Here is a 15,244-nt window from a genome sequence, read left to right on the forward strand (position 1 = left end):
CTTCTTCCCACAATGTCTGATCTGTGAAAATCTCCCAAAATAATCTCTCATTACATGGATCATGGCATAGCTAATTATCACCTACAGATCTGATGCAAATACAGGATGCAGGTAATGATGAACAAGCATGGCTGATCATATTACTTTATGCCACCATTAGAAATTCTAAAGCAAAGCCGTGTTGCATTTCCCTGCTTTGTGAAAACCAATCAGGGTGTGTTTGTTTTTATTACATGCAAGTTTTGCATTATTAACCAGCCTGACATCATTATCTAGAGCTGACACTTTAGTTGTAATGAGCATCTATTTCTTTTATCAAGACCGAGGAGACCTTAGTGCTGACTTGCCACAAGTAAGATTTCAGGGAATATTATGATGAAAGAACAAAGGCCACCGTGGATTCAAATACACACAGCAGTGCTTTGAGCTAAATACACATGACAATGTCAATATGCAGATTTTTACTTTGCTATAATTATTACCATGTTCACCATTACAGTTAAGTACATTAGCATGCTAAGACTAAATAGCACTACAAACAAGGTTGAGGCTGATGATAAACCAAAGTATAGGACACTAGAAACTGAAATTTTGACCTGATGGTGGCACCAGATAAAAAAGTTATTACAGTTTGTCCTGAGGGAGGTATGAATGTCTGAAGCAAATTTCATGGTAATTCATTCAAGATATTTCAGTCAAAACCACAAATGTGAACTTCATGGTGGTGGTGACGGAATGTCAGTGGAATACATTTTATGGGAACAATCAATGTGTGGACAAAATGCCAACCCATGTGGTAGATTTAGAGATAATTTGCAAGTGAAAAAATTGACCTGCTGTTGACGGCTGGAAGAAAAATCCTGGGATTACCAAAGTTATTCAACTTCATCCTCTGTGGACCTTAGATGTACTAAATTTAATGGCACTTAAGTTAGTTAGCTATTTCTTCACCCTGTCTTATTTCAAATATACTAAAACCACAATGTACCAAACATCTTATCAAATACTAGTGCAGACTGAAAGCACAGCAACAAAATTGTTAACTTGTTACCCTGCACAAAACCTCCAGCAGGTGTTGGCCCTTCACCATAAAACCTCCACCATGACTTGATCATAAAAAAACTTCTGAGGGACAATAATTCTTGACAAATGGGACCATTACCGTTCCTTCTTTTTAATGCAGCACTCAGACTGCTACCATTAAATGACTCACCCAGAGAGACAGATGTTTTTGGATCTAAATCACAATAGTGTTCCCACAGATTTTTAATGGATACCACAAAATGGCCCATTCCAACAGCAAGTGCTATCCTACCTTTTACCAGTGACTTTCCAGATTTATATTGAAGCTCCACATTCAGTCTGGCTTAAACGGCCTAAAAGGCTGAAAATGCATTTTTGTTCTCAACAACCAACAAGGGTAAGAGTGTACTTTGGCAGTTTTGTTTGTGTGGTTTAGAGGCGGCAGCAAGAACAAAACACTTTAATTATATTAGCCTGTATATTGCAGGACTTTCTAAGTGGGGGTGAAGTCGGACGCCTCAGTGATTTCACTAAACTTTACGTTCTGGAAGTCTGTGTTAACTCTTGCTTTACCCAGTGAGTTAGATGCGTTCATTGTGTGAGCTGGACCAGGAAAAAAACATTATCTTGCAGTGTCAGTAACATTGTTCAGGTTTTAGTGTCTTTGTGCCAAATGTAGTTAAACAATTCTAGTAAAAGAAGGGAAATCATTTTTGTTCGTATGCTCTGTGTCAATACTCTCAGCTTTGATGATCATCCAGCCCCATCTGTACTATGAGTCCTACTCATCAACTTCTACGGACTGGGCGAGTAGTCCACAATTGTAAATGTAAGCAAAACCAACAGTATGTTAAGACTAATTTTCCCTACAGATTATCTGGAATGAGGAGCATGAATACATTCTTAAAAGGCCTTTAAAAACAATTAGGCTGCACACACACACCAACATCAGCTTTCTCATTATGTCATGTATGAAGTCATCCATATCTGAAAAATGGCAAGGACCACACACACAGAAACAATCCCCCTTTATCTCACTGAGATGTTTCTACTCATAATTAACATGTGTCACTTTACACCTCTGTAGCAGGAGCATGACTCACTGCATTTCAGTGTTTAGAGCTAAATCAGCAGCCCTGGTGGAAACATAACATCGTGATGTGAGCCTGTAACTCTGGCTGGTAGCTTAGAGGAGATGGAAGATATTGGGTATTCTCAAGCACAAGTGTCAATTAAAAAAGTTTCCTAAAGTCCAGAATTGGGTTGTAAAGGATTAATACAAACTGTGAGTTTGCATTACCACCACACATGCACAGCTCAGAGTAAATTGAACTAAAGGTATCTCTGAGACACTGCTGCTCCCACAGGTGAAGCAGGGAGTCAGACAGGCTCAGATTGGATTCATTATTAAACTCAGATGGGCAGTGGGTTGCAGAGTCAAGAGGACAGACACAATCAGAGTTCAAATTTCAAAGTGAGAGGAGGAATAGATGGGAGATACATACAGATCACGTATCTGCCGGCCTGTATGTATAATGTGTTTTTGTGCCATTTCATTTGCATGTTCTGTATATGCAGTGTGTGTGCCTGCATGTGTGTGTCATTACCTCCCTCCGGAATCAATTTCCTCTAGGATGTGCCAAGGACAGCGGTGCAGACAGTTTGATTTGTAAAGCCTGAACAGACTGTGTCTAAAAGCCACTGTGGCAAACCACCTGAGCTCAATGAAGTGACGTCAATAATATCTTGAAAAACTGATAACTCAAGGTGCGCACTTTTAGAAAGCACACAAACAATTATGTGAAATTTTCTGCAGCAGTAATACAAGACATGAGTGAAGATGGCGACCTATCACACTGTCTTCACCAGAAAGACAAACAAAAACAAACAAAACAAAAAAACACAAAAGACATGCACAGAAGCAATAATACTACGATAAACCGGGACATGATTTATAATCAGTTAGGGCCACAGGCACCAAAAAATATATTTTTTGATTTCATTCAAGTGGAGACTAAGCAGAGGAAAAGACTAGAATACAGATTAGATTGGTGGAATGCATTCCTGAAAGTAGCAGGAGCTGTGACAACATATTGTGAGACATGATATGAATATAATAGCAAAATGAGTCTATTTCTGTTCCTTAGAAATGCAGCCCCACTCCCCTTTTCCACTCCCACTCTCCCCCTTTAACTCCATTGATCTTCCTGGATCATCAACTCGCTAAATACCGAGGACCACATTCATCCCCCTATAGTATTGGGCAATGGTGATAATTGCCTAATTTGTTATAATTGCAGTGCTGTACCTTGTCTGGTGTGGTTAATTGCCTTTGAAATCCACCTGGTGTTAGAATTATACTGTGCAAAGTGCTACAGCAGCTGTCTCAATGAAACTGATTATGGAAACAAACTGTGGCCCTATGTTTTTCATTTCAGCTAATCTCAGGTTAGCTTGTGGTGGGCATAGTTTGTGTGTTAAGGTTAAGATGGAAGTGCCTGACATTTCAATGTTGGTCACTGTTGGTGATTGACCATCTGGTTGTTTCTCTGCTGGTGTGAACAACTGACAAACAGCACTAGCTAGCAGGATGCAGTTGCAGGGATGGCCGAGTGCAAGTAAATGAGATGTAATGAAGCATTATAGTATTTGGAATGACTTGCTATAGAGAGTAATATCTATTAGTCAGAGAATAAATACAAGTATAATAGCTTTCTGGTAATAGTTTGCTGGTGATTGCTTAACTATTTAAATCAGTTTCACTGGTAATTAGATTGTACACTAATGAGTTTCAAAAACTGCATCAATTATATTTTTAGCCACTTGAGGGCAGTGCAAAAAGCTGTAAATGAAATATACAACTATAGCAATTTAATCACCACCTTGTAAAATTGTTATGGCTAATATACAGCAAAGAATAAACTATTTACACAATCAGAAGACATATTCAAAATCAGCATTTATTTGGAGATGTATTCTTGGCCACCTATCGTATGTAAATCCAATATTCTCACTTCTTCAAGCAAACTCCTGAGCGAAATATCTTGTGCTTTATCTGTTAAATGGTACACTATGTTTTCTGTATGTTACCTAGTTGCTAAATTTGTTAACTGTGTTTTTTTTTCCTAAGGGGTTCTTGAGCCTTCTGTGGCTAGATGTTACACTGATGAGAGTAACATCATCTTCTTAAAAAACTTTTAAAGGCATCTTACTCAGTAATTTCCACATTTTACTAAGTTAAAGGTCCAGTGTGTCAAATTTAGTGAACATTTACTGAATATGGCCGAAATGGAATATGTTTTGCGTAACTATGTTTTCATTAGTGTATAATGAGCTGAAAAGAAGTGTTAGAATGAGTCTTTTATACAGTATCTACAGAAAGAGTAGGTCATCCATTGACTCCACCATGTTGAAATGCCATGTTTTCTACAGTAGCCCAGAAGACACAAACTAAACACTGGCTCTCAATAAATCCATTGGCATTTATCACATGTTTTGAGGCCACCATAGTTTCTTCATGCTGGGAAGGACCGGGTGAGGCGACACATGCAGGTGCCATTCACACAGAGTTATGTGGTTTTTATCAGAAGAATCAAAGCACACTTCAGTAAGAGAACTGGAGGGTGGACAGAAAAAGCAATATCCAGAAATATCAAGGATATATGAGTAAGAGGGTGATTATGTTAATAACGATTAAAAGTGAAAAATAAAATCATCCTCAATTTAAGTGAGAGGATTTACTCACTGGGAGCATTTTTTTGGGGTTATTCAGGAAACCCATGATGAAAGAGGGACCAGATTGGAGGCGCTGGCTCTTGTTTATCATTATACCACTGGAGGCAACAGGGGTGTGAATCTGAGAAAACAACTGAAGAATACAGATGGATGGTTTCCCATTATGGATCATTATAGCATCCTGTGGGCCATATATTAGCTAATGTGAGTGTGGAACACTGCTGTGTATTTTTACTGTGCTTATTATATTTTTTAAGGGGGTCATAAGAGTTTAAAACTTGGGCTTTATGTGGTATTACATAAACATTACATACCTTTAATATCAACATAAACCTATTCCTTAATTCACAGTTGACTGCTGTGTTATTATTGGATCATATTATTTAACTGAATAGTGTGCTAGTGAAGACTTGGTCACGTGTGAGTTTAAAATGCCAACTTCCATGATCTGTCACATCAGATAGAATCACTGGTGAGACCAAAAAAGGAGCAATGGAGGGAAGGAGGCAGGGAAATTTGCTCACCCCAGACACTTCTAATCTATTAGTATAGGCTCCATGTCAACTCCAATTAAGCAAATACACCTAAGCAAGGCTCCAATGTGTCCCATGGAGACCGGTGCTGCTCAGCTGGTACGTCCTTGTGCACATCTCTGAATATGCGTGCTTTGTTTTTCCATGAAGTGTCTCCCCTAACGACATGAATCTGAATTCCAGTCACATCTTTGTGTGCAGCGATGCACCGAATAGTCACCTGTACCCCAGGCTGTGCCGAGGCTTATGCAGGGTTCAGTGGAGTGAAAACACAACAACAGGGCCTTTGCGGTCCATTTAAGTGAAAGGGGGGACTTCCATAATGCCATGGGACCACAGGAGGAAACAACACTGCCTCTGTGAAGCAGATGGTGGCAAATGCTTTCTGGTGAAATGTCACGCCAATACTGCTTGCGTCAAAGATTGGATTCTCCTGTATCTCTTAGAGCCACTTGGGACTGATGCATCATTTGGAGGAGCTCATTACTCTTTCATGACTTCTTCTCAGCACTTGAAACACGCATACCTTTAGTGCAGGAGAGGACTCTTACACATTCACTCGTAAGGTCACCATTAATTAAGTTTCTCATTGTTGTAGTGATGGATGGTTGATATTTCCTCAGAAAGCACGCTCCATTGTGGGCGTCATGAAAAGTCTATTTGCTTCTGTCTGGTGGTGCCACTGTGCTTGAAACACAACATAAAGGATGGCATCTAAAAGGATGTGAAGTTGATGACATTCTGTCACTGCTTATATGGTGTAGACTCCACAAAGGCCCTTCAGTCTTTCTTCTTTTATACAGAGTCCTAGGTGGGTTCATTTTGTTTTGCTCACCTGTCTTTGTCTTTTTAACTCAAATGATGGTTCCTTTTTCTTTTTTTTTCCACAGCCACAAAAACTTCACACACCTCAGGAAGCAATGTGATAAGCATAAATGCTTCCATTATATGTGATTGGCATGAAAAGATAAAGCAAAAGACCACTGTACTGTTGCTGTATTGTCCATAACACACCATTGTATCTGCAGAGGTCAGAAGCTGCTATTGTCTGTTGGAGGAAGTCTCCAACAATGTTTCAAAAAGCCGATTAAAAACAGTGTTATTTAACATGATGTTGAATAACATTGTACTGCATTGTTTTTCAGATGCGATGTTACCATGCAACTAATTATCCATTTCATGGAATCTAATGCTTTTTTTTGTCAAGTGACAGTGAAAAGGCAAAACAGCTTCAGGCAGAATGTGACTCCCAAAGGAGAAATGCAGTGATCTCTTCACCCCATCTCATGTCTGGCTGAATAGAGCCGCTTTTGATGAAGGAGCACCTAAAGCGATTGCATGAATTCATGTTTTGAACATTACAGTACTATTATTCAAAACAATTATGATGTAAGAGGACTGAATTAGTTTTTTTTATTTACCATAACATCTTTTTGGTAGTAGAAGCACCTTGGTAAAACAACAACAAAAAACAACAACAACAAAAAAAACCTTAGACTTTTCAGCAGTCTCCTAAAAATTAGGTTTTGCAGCTATCCTGCTTTAGCTGTTATGTTTCAAGTTCATATAATGCCAGAATATCCAGTCCCAGTGCAGCAAGTCGTGATATGAATGAATAGTGAAGGTATGGAGGTGGTTGCCTACAGTATAGTCAACCATACCTGAACCAAACTTTGTAGAATTTGTAGAATAAAATAATTGAATACATCAGGTAGGTTGGATGCTATCATGGCAGAAATGGAACTTTTGCCATTATGGATTTTTTTAAAGATTTAAAAAAAAAATATGGACAAGTCAGTATGAACAGGGCTGAAAGCCTACAGCCATGCTATTGACTCTGTAAGGCTGTATGCAGTGGTGCTTTGAGCAAAATGATAACATTAGCATGAACCTCACAATGACAATGCTAACTTGCTGGTGCAAAGCAGGTGTAATTTTGCTCTTTATCAAGTCAAGTCTATTTTGTAATAAATTACAAAGCCATTTGTCTCACTCTCAGAGTTCCTGTGCTTATTTGATTTGCAACATGGTAATATAATTCTGAGGTTGGTATTCATTAAAAGCTGTTAAACTCCTTGTGAAGCTTGGTGTCAAAGTTTAAAATGTCATTTTAATGTATTTTCCTTTAATTTCAATTGTGTTAATCGCTCTGATCAAAAAACAAAGATAGGTTCTGCGCACTACAGCTGCAAACAAAATTAAAAATCTGTTAGGTTGATAACATCACCTCTCAATAGTGACAGAAGTTTGGCTGAAAAAACAAAGAATTATACTAGCAAATCTAATTCTGCTCTGTATAATTAGAACAATAGTGTTACCATTAGTAACAACAATTTCCTCTCAGAAGTTGTAATTAAACTGTGGATGTTCTGGCAGTTTTAGAGGATGCAGCATTCTTAACCATCACTACATTATCGTCCAATTACATAGGCAAATGAGATGATGGCTGAAACGACTGACAGTTTCTTTCTCAGGTCACTTGTGTTGCTAGTGTTGTTGTTTCTCTAAATTAGTATGAAGTCATGTTTCTCTTAAATCCTGTGGCTTCCTGTCACTAAGAACATGTTGCTTCAGTGCTTTATGGAGGAGGCTAATTGAGCTGGAGGTGATTACTCTGACAGCTCTTCTCTCCTTCCACTGCTTTAGATTTAAACTTTCAAAGCTTTAACTCTGATTGTGCTGATAGAGGAGTGCACAATTCAAATGTTGTGCCATAAAGCAGCTTCTCTTTGTGCCATAAAAGCTATCAACTTTCTTGGCAAATACCTTGTTGGTTTATGAAATTTTACTATTAGCTTAATGCCTTGATGCAGTGTGGTCAAAATGCTACACATCAAGTTCATCAGTTTTCAGCACATTTTGAAGCATCCTTAAATGCCACCGCAGCAATAATCCCTTCAAGAAATCGCAAGAATAAAACAACTTAGTGCCAGAGACTTTATTACAATCTACCTTATTTGGAGCGTAATGGTTCTTGCTGTGGGACTACTTGTCTACAGTCAATGATTTACCAGAAAATTAACTGTGCGGTTGATACATGATCATTACACAAGGCCAATTTGGATGCCTTGGAAGAATTTGCCCCAGAGTTTTGGGGCACAGATTCATAAAAATGCTCTGCTTTCTATCAGTATTCACGGTTACTGAATGAGTGAGGAGCAGGGAGCTGTTTGACAAAAAAAAAGCATCCGTCAAGTCAGTCCTGATGAATAGCTAGATGAATAAATAAACAGCCTGTACAGTCCCTCTAGACAATGGAGTCATTACCAGAGGTCATAATGGGTCACACTGTCAATGCTAATTTTCAGCTACAGCGCAATGGGAATAATTGCATTCCTACCATGCGAGACAGAAACAATATCCACACTCTATAATCAATACTGACAATTACAAACTACTTCACATGCTCTTTAGATAGAAGCAAGGAAAGAGCTAAGAATAGATCCGGGTCAGCCAGGGCAAAGGGGTCAAAGCTCTAAAGCATGGCATAACAATGCCATTGTGTCAGTGAGACTGACAGATAAGATGCTATCGCAGGCTCCTCCAGACGGTTGCAGATTGGAGTCACTTTGAGGTTTGTAGGACTTATACTGGCTACACTGCAGTTGTAATTCATGAATACTTTTTGCAGTTTTATGTTCAAGGTGACAATTTTTTTTTTTTTCTAAGGTTGCTATTGCTGTGACTTTTTGCTCTGCACTTTATAGAAATCACTTGACAGCCACTGCAGCCAATTCTGAGGTAAGTTTTCCTTTGACTTTGGATCTTTGCCTGCTCAGACATACCATTGCTCAGACTAACTATCCTCTGTAGATATTTCAAGCAAATGAGGTGTTGCTCTTGCAAGACCTGTCTGATATTAAAGATACGATCTACTTGAAGATCTACTTCAAAGCTGACATTTGTTTATACAGAAATGTCAAAGATCACTGCTTTAAATGCAGAAAGACGACACCATTGATTTCCATCCCCCAGAAATCAATGTGTACAGCATTTTGAGGTCTAGACCCTTCTTGGGGTAATTTGATATGCAGACAGGGTCATTGGAGCTTTATACAACAGATATAATGGATTTTGGTCTGTAGAGTTATGAGATATTTTAGACCTTATGTCTTGCCTTTGAAAATAGGATACAAAAGTATGCCATAAGTAAATATGCATGACAACTTGACAGGGCATTCATCGTCTAATATTTGGACTTGGTAATTAGGTCATGGGCCAGAAAATGTTATTAACTTGTGTCTGAAGGGTGCAGAATGTGGACAAGAATCTATATGAGCAGGGCTGTAATACACAAAACACTGAAAACACACATGTGGGTTCACACAACCCAACCACACAAACAGAGTCAGACATCACAGACTCTTGAACAGACAGACACCCCCTAACCCCAGCTTTCACACACATACACACACATATACACACACAGGCTCATTAAGAGAGAAATGTGAAGCGGTTGATCACAGAGAGTCCATGCAGATCTAAAGCATTATCGACCTAAAAGTGGCACGGTCTGTCACTGCTCTGCTATGGTTATAGACACGCTGTCTGCAGCTGGATGGATGCCTGCTCCCTGACTTTAATGGGCTGCTGTGATATCCACAGAAAAAGGCTTTCGGAGATTGATTGGTGGTTTCAGCCGTCTGCCTGGTCAGCCATTCACAGTTTACAGATGAATCACACAGGAAGTCACAGGATCAGCCACTTGTTGTCCAACACTTTCTCCACAAACTCTGAGCCAAACTGGGCAAATCTGCTCCACTGAGATTTTTACACCGCTCAGTGGGATTAAGTCCTGAGATTTGTACTATAATTTTTACACAGAAACAATATTTTTTCCAGTCATGGACTTAAATTTGTTTCAGATAGGGCTCAGAGTTCCTTGACAGTGCACTTGTAATTAAATGTGTCCTTCATCTGTGTTACAGGATAGTTTTGATGATTGTGACGTATTTTTTTAAATTTCTTTCCTAATATGAATCTGTTAGCAATGAGTTATTTAGATTATAAGGGTAAATATTACACCTATCTCTATAAGAAGGATTGCATACTGAGGCATTAATTGTGACTGTTGACACTATTGTGTGCAATCTGGACCAGAAAACTGTTATCTGAAGGCTGCAGAATGACACACATGAATGGCAAGGCTAAATAATGATCAAATAATTACGAAGTAATAACAAGCCTATGAACGTAATGATTTATTAATATAGTCTCGCCCAGCTTGTTCATTATTTACTATTTAGTCATTGAATCAGAATTAAGGAGAATGAGAGTGAGTGAGCCAACATCCAGCATTGTTTTGGCTTCAGGCTTGAAAACTGAACACCTACTGCCATCAACTTTGTTTCATTTTGGACCAATCATCAACAAAAAAAACAACTGGGCTGTCCACTGATGGTCAAAGCCAGCTAACCACTGCTGCTAACTGGAAATAAGCCCTCACACAACCCATCACCAGCCAGCCTTCTTTTTAGGCAAGGAATAGGGAATGAACTAGAGACACAGTGACCTCCTGTTATGGACATACAACATATTTATGATAGTCATTTTTATAATGTTGTTAAAAGTTGTTGTTGTGCAGCAATGACTGCAACTTAGAACTTCTTCTGAAGGAAGATGTCTCAAATCCTCCTGTACTGTCTAATTTAAACAGATAATGAGGACATGGCCAGTTTCTGTTGATATATCTCGATTTCAAATGAATAATTATTTTTCCATGAGCATTTATGCCGTCACTTATTTGGTTTGAAATGTGTAATCAAAAAACATTTAAAAGGAAGTAAACATGAAAAGCATCAATTTATTATCATCTCTAGCTCAACCCAGATGGGAACACCAAGCCTCTGATGACTGAGACCTCTATGGGCTGCCAAAATAAAACAGCGAATTCAATGAAGTGATGCATCATTTACCATCGAGAGAGTTCTCCATTGTTCACAATCATTTGTATGACGGGAGGAACAGTTGGTGGAGAGGAGTAAAGAAAGGTGCTGCTTGAAAAATCCTAGACCGATCTTAAGGGATTGAAACGAACAAGATTAGTGTTAAAAACTAACATCCATGTTAGTTTTAAATGTGTACAACTAAATGCTTGCCTCTGGAGTTATGTATATAATGCATGGGTGTGTTTGTGTGTGTTGGGTTGTCAGATTCTGTGGCGACAGAGAGACAGTTAATCAGCCACCTCTCTCTTCTCACAGTTTCTGCAAAGAGACATGCCAAAAGGCAACCACTGAGAGTGAGAGACAGTATCTTGATTACATTTTTCATCAAAACAATAGGCTCTCTCCAAGACTAGCAGCCGGCAGCAGCTCAACCATATAATTGAGAAGATGTAATATTGCCAGGTAGAGACTTAGCTCTTTCCCTCAGGGCTAGAGAAACAGATAAGAGGAATACAAGCATGAAAGAACAATTTTCAGGCACAAAGGACATAGACCTAATTATTGACCAGGTTTTTAAAAAGGTGTTGCTATTTTGGGGTGACATTAGTGAGATGAATAAGTAGGTGAGCAGAGAATTGTAAATGGCCAGCACCGTATAAAAATGTATGAGTCACGTTAAGTAAAAGCACAAATATTGAATCATGAAGAAATGTGCTTTAAAGGCTAAGAGGAAAATACAAATACAGCAATTCCATTAACTCTGAATATTGATCTTAAAGGTCCAGTGGATTTAAATACATTTAGTGGTAACCAACCGAATATCCTCTCCCCTCACCCTCCACATCCAAGTGTGTAGGAAAAAGTAGTGTAGCTGCAAAACTTACCAAAAATGTGAATGGCCCTATTTAGAGCCAGTGTTTAGTTTGTCCATTCTAGGCTACTGCAGAAACATGGCGGGCTCCGTGGAAAAGGACCTGCTCCCTGTCTAGATATATAAAATTCATTCTAAGGCAACAAAAACACAACGATGACTGGATGGAGGGTTGACATGAATGGAAAATGATGGTGAAGGGATGGTGGCTCTCTTCTCCCAGACGGTGAAGGCTGACTGTCTGGATGAGTCACTCTCTGATCCCTCGTTTCCAAACAAATTAGAGTGAAAACAAGCACCAGAGGAGAGCAGCTTGATGAGGTCTGTGGAATCAATATGCTATTAAAACCTGTCTTTGCCCGCCTCTGCCCATCTGTGCCCCCCTGCTCGACCTAACACTGACTGGTACAACTTGCTGTTTCCTGGCCAACACTCCACAGCCCTGCTTTTGGTTACTCACTGGAGGGCTGGCAGAACCAGTTGTACTTGTGTGTAAGGTCTCCTGGCACACCCACATGAGCCGCATCTGGTTAGTTTGCCTGTAGGCTGGCATCTGTTGTCGTTGTAGAAAGTTGTTTTGTAACTAGATCATTACACAAACAAAATGTAATGATAATTACATGAGGCTTTTCTCATTTTCTTTTCTCAGCAATAATTTCTTCTCTCTGTCATGACTGGCTGAAGTTTACAACAGTGAAAGGAAAGGAAGCATCCTAAAATGTCTGCTCCAGTAGACAGACTCGATTTGTTAAATCCCATTGACTTGCGTGTCTTTAGACTGGATTCAAATAAGTGGTTTGAGGACTGCAAGGCAGAATTACAAGCTTTTAATGTAATAGCTGAGTACAGCTAGTCAGCTTACTTTCTGGCTTCTCCTTGTACTTTGACTGTATGGAAGACAGACTACGGGGTTAATAGCTGAAGGATTATACATGCATGTCTTATCTGACTCTAGCAGAGCTCCATTGATGGACTCCAGCTCACCGTCATTCTCACTCACAAGTCTGTGCCTCTATCCCCAGGCACATAAAGGAAATCTATGGCAAAAGTAACTGCATTATAATTTTAAATTGATTTCACACTTTTCTCTGAGCTAAAATCAATACTAAGTGAAAATCCAACTAAATACATGATTATTGTGCAAACCGTACACTAGGATTGTTGCAAAATAGCCAGTGTTTTTCAGAAGGCCTTTTTCATAGTAGACATTTTGACCTGTCACACATAAATGTGCATGACAACATGTGAGAGAAGTGACTTAGTTATATGTTCTGTTGATCTACTTCATTGATGTTTGCCTGTGATAGACAGCTGGTTAATTCAATTACGGTAAGCAGTCAATAACAATTATTATAGCTTTGTCTGCTGTTAAAAAGTACTGTTACAATATGATTTTCTAAAGTATTTATGTATTATTATGTCCAACAATCAGTCAGTCACAGTGTGTAAATAGCACAATGACCATGAAGCGTGACCATGGACGTGTGCTCCAAACAGACAAATTCTAGATACAAAGTCATAAAGTCTTCATGAAATCATATAAAGCAATGTTTCTGTATTAATGTGTGTCTCACCAATAGGTTACTGGAAATGTAGATATCAGAATATTTTCTCTTGTGATTAGGTATTCCAGGCATTCCTGTTTCTGCCTTCCTGCCTTTGTAAACTGTTTTAACAGGCTGACTATTCCCTCAGATTCACGCTTCAAACAACCGCTGGCTTTTCTCTGGAATACATTCTAAAAGATTATCTTGGAAGTGTCACATGATGTCACACAAAAACCATGCTGCTGTTGTTGTAAGGTGTTTATTTTTGCATCTGTGCTTTTTAATCTGATGTCAAGGTCTGTGCTGCTTTCACTGTACCCAGCTAACCTGAAAAACTGACCGAAATACTGTTTGAAGATGAACTGTCCACTATGCATAAAAATGATAAAAAACTTTCTTTCATGATGACAGCCATCTCATCTCAAAGACTGGCGGCTTCGACTATTCAGATTTTAAAAGAAGCCTCGACCTTGAATTTGGTGTTCATACAGTACATTATACAATGACCCAGATACTGTGGGCTTCAATAGAGTAAAAAATAGTAGTTGAATACATCGAAATAAGACTGTAAGGTGTAAGAGACTTTTTTTTACCACATACAATAACTTAGGAAGATTTAGATTGCATTTATCACCTAAATGTGATTATGATATCTATGAAATCTGGTCCTAAATGATTTACAGCACTGTCCTTCATCTGGGATTATCCATGAGTAGGTGATTGACATTATTCTCTGACACTCTCCAGAAGAATTGCACTTTAGAGGTCATAAGTTCAATAAAAAGGAACAGTTTCAGTTCCTAAGACAGTCTGTCCATCAGTGTCGTTTATATGAACATTTTTATATGAACATTTTAACCATCCCACAATATGCTGACATGTTCCCTAGGAAACAGCTTCCCACTCCACGGCTGACTGGGATGATTTTTTTTTAGCTTTGACTCTTCTTTTCTTATATGAAAAAAGTAAAAATCACGTCCATTGTTGTTTATTGTGCTGTATGTCTCACAACATAAAATGTAGGAGATATATGGCCTATAACATCTAGAGGAGACAGGAGGAAAGATTCTGAGAGAGACAACAGACAGGGAGAAAAGGATTTTCCATGCCTCTAAAGCACGCAGACAATATCCAAAATGATTTACATCACATTTCTCCTGAGCATTCATCTCCATTCAGTGAACTCTTGGTTGGTTGGCTTCCAATTTAGAATGATTCAACACTCAAAGGGAAGGATGGCAAGTGTGGCTTTAGATTTACACCACATAAATGAATGTGAGGAGATTCAAGTTAGAAGCTGTGGACAAGACAGCTCATTAAGTTGAAATAATGAGCCTGAATATGACAAGTTATTGTATATTTACAGAATAGAACATTACAGCTTGCTTACTGTGCTGCCCATCAAAATGTTCCTTAGTTATTGAGTATTAGTATGATATACAAAAACATCTGCTTTTTCAACATATGGGATAAAAATGGATCTGGTGATAGCTGGAGGCATTAAAATGGTCCTCAGTTTCTATTAGTGAACTAATGCCTTCAAAACACACGCAACACTAACACCTGTAGTGCTGACATGAAGAATGATTAATGTAACACACTTTTTTTCAGCACAATAAGGAGCCATCAGAAATTACTCAATCAGCT

The sequence above is a fragment of the Larimichthys crocea genome, chromosome XIII (genome assembly GCF_000972845.2).
Source record: "Larimichthys crocea isolate SSNF chromosome XIII, L_crocea_2.0, whole genome shotgun sequence".
Classification (NCBI taxonomy): domain Eukaryota; kingdom Metazoa; phylum Chordata; class Actinopteri; family Sciaenidae; genus Larimichthys; species Larimichthys crocea.